Below are 5377 nucleotides of genomic sequence, written 5' to 3' on the forward strand. Positions count from 1 at the left end.
CAGAGCAGGAACCTTGGTCTGCCCTGCATCCTCACTCCAGTCCTGTGAAGCTGGCAATGGTGTGGCCCCCAGGAAAAACTGAGACTCTGAGCTGAGTGGTCAAGCTAAGCAACAATGGGACTGGCTGGGTATGAGAAAGGGGGTAGGACCCCCAGCTGCCAGGTTCTGGGGTGATTCTGGGGTGATTCTGAGCCCGGGAAGGGACACGTGATCTAGAATCACCTTCCACCCCACTGTAGAGGCGGCACCATGCTCTCCAGGGCCTGGCCAGCATGGGCTCCCTACAGGGGGGGAATGGCTGCAGTGGCCAGGTTGTTAGCTGCAGCAGCTTGTGCTGACGTCTTGCAGTCCGTGGGAATCCGCAGCTGGCCTGACTGCTCAGGTGTGGGCCTGTGGAAACCTGTGCAGCTGTCAGCTGTCACAGGGGTGGGGCGGCAGGGGTGGGGGATGAAGGTGGGGATGGTGACAGGGCTGGTTCAGGACTCACAACAGCAACAGGTGTGGAAAGGCGTGAGGGACCCATTCACGAGGGTGCAGCTCCCCGGTTTTTAATCCTGATCCCCATCAGAGAGGCCCAAAGAGATCGTTCCAAATGTCCTCAGAAAGGGAGCTGCCTGGGGAAACCGAGGCCCAGGACACAGACCAGATGAAAGGAAGGGGACACCGAGTACTTTTGATATTGGGATTGAATTCTGGACCCTAGCAGTTTAGTATGTTAGGTAATCACTCTACCCCTGAACTACATATACCCTAGCCTTTTTGCTTTGTTCCCTGAGACAGGGTCTTATGTAGCTCAGGCTGGTCTTCAGCTTACTGAGTGGTGGAAGATGTCCTTGCACTCCTGATCCCAAAGCCTGGATTCTAACTGGCTCTTTTTTTGTTTGTTTGTTTGTTTATTTGATTTTCGAGACAGGGTTTCTCTGTGGCTTTGGAGCCTGTCCTGGAACTAGCTCTGTAGACCAGGCTGGTCTCGAACTCACAGAGATCCACCTGCCTCTGCCTCCTGAGTGCTGGGATTAAAAGCGTGCGCCACCACCACCCGGCTTCTAACTGGCTCTTTTAAAACGGTTTATTTATTTATTTTTGAGAAGAACCTTGCTAAGTTGCTCATGTGGGCCCTGAACTTGGGACCCTTCTGTCTGACCTCATACAGTGGCTGGGCCCCAGGCCTGCTGAGTCATTCTCTTGAGTGGCAGTGTACAGGTAGACAGACTGGGCGGTAGGGTGGACAGATGTCTGTGGAAATTATTACCAGTTTTCCATACGGATTATCTGTTTCCTTTAATAGCAGAACAGAAAGATCCAAACCCTGCCAATTCCGAGAATCACCTTTGTGATTTCCCAGCTTCCGAAGGACAGAAAACTCAGGGCCCGGGCTTCCACAGGACTTGAGACCCTTGTCACAGCGTGTGAGCAGTTCCAAGGGCAGTTCAGCTGCTTGCTTCTTTACCTAATCTCCCCACCCCCAAGTTGATCTCTAGCTAAGAGGTCACGGAAATGCCCTTTTCAATGACAGCGTAGTTCAATCCCTGAACTAACCAGAGATCCCACTGTGTAAAAAACGTCCCCTCTGGGGCAAGATCACACCTGGCTTCTACATCAGGGACTCCCGCGTCCTCAGCCGTGTTCCTCACGAATGCTTCCCACTTAAACTCGGAGAGCCGACAGTTTAAATGAATCGGCTCCCTCCTGTCCCTAGATACCCTGGGCCCCACCTAGATTATGGCTCCTGCTTCTCAGCAGGGGTCACAGCCCTGCGAACCAGGTTAAACAATGGAGTGTCTGCTGTTCTCCACTAAGCTTTGCCCCAGGAAGTCTCCCCGTGTGGCACATCCAAGCTCTTCCTTCTTCCCAGCTGACTCTTGGTGCCAAGAGAAGCAGACATGCCCATGATGGCAGAACTGCAGCCTCTGGGGCCCACCTTCACAGCCTGCCCTGGAATATCACAGTGCAGCTTTCTGTTGATGGCGCTGTCAGTGCTGTGAGCCAAACTGGCGCTCTTTCCTCGAGATGCCCAGCTCCGTTGCTATTTATTTGTTTAAGATTTATTTATTTTTATATTAAGTGTGTGGGTGTTTTTCCCGCATGTCTGTCTGTGTGCTACATGTATATCTGGTGCCAACAAATGGCAGAGGATCCTTTGGAGCCTGAGCTACGGGCGGTTGTGAGACACCATGTGGGTGCTGGGAATTGAACCTGGTTCCTCTGCAAGAGCAGCCCTTGCTTTTAACCACTGGAAACATCTCTCCAGCGTTTATCTCCTTTTCATTCGAGATACTTTAAAAAGCATATTTTTTTTCCAACTTTTCTTTGATAAATTTTTAATTCAATCTTCAGAAAGTCTGGTAAGTCAGGCCTATCATTGCCCCAGAAATTGTTCACCTAGATTTAGCAGCTAACTCATTTTGATACACACGTCGATACTTACACATTGGCAGGGTCTCACCATGCAGCCTTGGCCTCCTGGGATTTACAGGCATAAGCTGCCATGCCTGACTTCCTGTTCATAGGCTGGGGGTAGCAGTGTGTGCTCATGGGACAGTACAACTCTGGATGTCAGAGGATAACTTGTTAGAATCGGTTCTCTTTCTACCATGTGGGTTCTGGGACTTGAGCTCAGGTTTTCGGGCTTGGTGGTGACCCACTGAGCCATTTCATTGCCTTAAAACCTACCTTATGTCTTAAGTCTTACAGGTTTGGTTTTGTTTTGTTTCAGTCATTGGAAATCAAACTAGGGCCTGGTGCATGTCAGTCCAGCAGATTTTCAAAGCTTTACCCCTTCATCACGCCCTTAAGATTGGGGGAGCAGGGTGGCCCTAGAGATCAAGTCCAGCTTTTCTTGCACAGCAGGCAAAGGCTGTACTGCTGAGCTATACCCTAGTCCAAATATTAGAAATTTTACCTACAGAATAGATAACTCCTTGAATACACTCTTTAAGAGCTCTAGAGTACCCATTTAAAGTGTACAAAGGGGATTAAAATTCTTAGATGTGAGCCACCCTGTCAGATGTGAAGACATTACTTTGAATTTATTTTATTATATGTAGTTGAGGGTTTGCATGTATATACGTGCACCGTGTGTGTGCCTGGTACCTGCAGGGGTTAGAAATGGGCATTGGATCTCCTAGAACTGAAGTTACAAACAATTTTAAGCCTCCATGTTGGGAGCTGAACCTAAGTCATCGGAAAGAGCAGCAGTGCTTTTAACTGCTGGGCTGTCTCTCCAGCCCCAAGGAAATATTATTTGGAGACTCATGGCAGCAGAGAGGGAGGAAAGTTGCAACAAAGCTTTCTACAGAGGTGAGTGGAGCGTAGGAAAGCCAGCAAAGGCTTGTGAGATGTCCAGGAACTAACCACAGTAGACACACACCTCATCCCAAGGGGACAAAGGAGGGAGTGGTCACAGAACACAGAGAGATGGTAGAGAGCCTCCTGAGGAGAGGGGCAGCCACCTACAGTCCTTCGGGTAGGAGCCACAACAAGAAATCTGTGTTTCCCCTGAGGCAAGCCAGAAAGACTCATCCAGCATCTGGCTGAAGCATTTTACCAGCTGAGATGCAAGAATCCCAGCATACCGAACTCCGTGGAAGTTGCCTACAGAGACAGTATTCCTTTTACAGGAGATGTTTCAATGAGGAATTTAAAATAGCAGTGAATCGTGCGGAAGGCCACGCATAGATCACCTGCATTGATCTCCCTTCCCAGCGGCAAACCTGTAAGTTTCTAGGAATCTCAAAAATAAATGAAGAAAAAGAGAGTAAGGAAAAGAAAACCCACTGATAGTAGAACCGTCCCAAGTCCCTTGTGCACGCGAGGCTTTATCTTATCAGAGTGCAGTCCTGTCCAAGACACCCTAGAATCTTTTTCATCAAGAAAGAAGGAAAAAGATAGAGATGGAGAGAAGAGAGGCTCCCGGCAGTGCTTTAGGTTGTAGCTTGGCGCCAACTGGGCCACACAAACACTTCTTCCCCTGTCTGGAGCCAGACAACCCTTGTCCTCAAGTCTGGGATGAGTTTGGCTTCCACAGACGCTGGAGGAGCCAAAAATCTGGAGCTGCTTTTGTCTTCTGCTCTGGAAAAGTCCCCTAGGCAAGGAAAGTCCAAAAGGCTTGGCCACCTGCGTGGAAAGGCTGACGAGAGGGATGGATGTAGTTCCTGCTAGGTTCCATAAGCCAGGCTGGCCTGCAGCTACGGATTCCTCACTTCAAAGTGGCCAAGGGTCACAGCCCTGGGCAGCTGCACAGCTGCTGCAGTGGGGAAAAGATGTAGCCGCAGCTAAGAGCTAGACAGCAGCTGGCCCAGGGCTCAGGATCTGCAGGCCACTGTCGGGAGTGGCCTGGCTGTTGCTCTGGCTGCCGGAGCTCTGGCTATCCTGGAGGGACATCTGCTCACACTGAGCTCGTGAGCTAAGGACCAAAACAAATTCAAATCGACAGTTTTCCTTCAGCAGCCCAGGAGACACGTGCTGTTGACTCAGACTCAAGTCAGCTACTGTCATTTGGCCTTAAAGACCAAAGGGCCCCGGGGGCCTTAGATGAAGAACTGGCCTGCTTTCCTTCCTTCCTTTCAACATTGGTTTCTAGACACAGTCTCCAACTCAGGCTAGCTACAAATTTGCTGTGTAGTCCAGGTTAGCCTTTAAATACTTTATTTCTATTTTATTTCTCTTTCTCTGTGTGTGTGTGTTTCTGTGTGGCTGTGTCCAAGTATGAACACATATGTGTGAACTCGGAGGGCAGAAGAGGGCATCAGATCCCCTAGCATTGGGTGTGCAGGTGGGTGTGAGCCACCAGACACAGATACTGGGAACCAAACTCTGGTCGTCTGGGAGAACAGCACATGCTCATAACTGCTGAGTCATTTCACATGACAGCTCATAACCTCATGTAACTCCAGTTCCAAGGGGATCATACACCTTCACACAGATACCCATGCAGGCAAAACATGCATGCACACTCGTGGTAATAGAAGAGTTTGTTCTCGGTGTAATTCTGTGCAGAAATAATGGCTCATCTGGGCTCCGTGGGTAAAAGTGCTTGCCACCGACCCTGACAATCTGAATCACAGTCCCTGGGAACCACGTGGTGGAAAGAGAGAACTGATGCTTATAAGTTGCCCTTTGACCTCCACATGTACACCATGCCACATGCGTGTGCCACCCCCACATGTGAATAATTGTCATTTTTTAAAAGGTGTGTTGGTGTTTTGCCTGCACGGCTGCCTATGCCCCACAGGCATGCAGTGCTCAAAGAGGCCAGAAGAAGGCGCTGAATCACCTAGAACTAGGATTTCAGACAATTGTGAGCTGCCACTTGGGTACTGGGACTCAAACCTGGGTCCTTTGGAAGAGCAGCCATGCTCTTAATCCTCAAGCCATT

This window comes from Microtus ochrogaster, chromosome 4 (assembly GCF_000317375.1).
Source record: "Microtus ochrogaster isolate Prairie Vole_2 chromosome 4, MicOch1.0, whole genome shotgun sequence".
In the NCBI taxonomy this organism is placed as follows: domain Eukaryota; kingdom Metazoa; phylum Chordata; class Mammalia; order Rodentia; family Cricetidae; genus Microtus; species Microtus ochrogaster.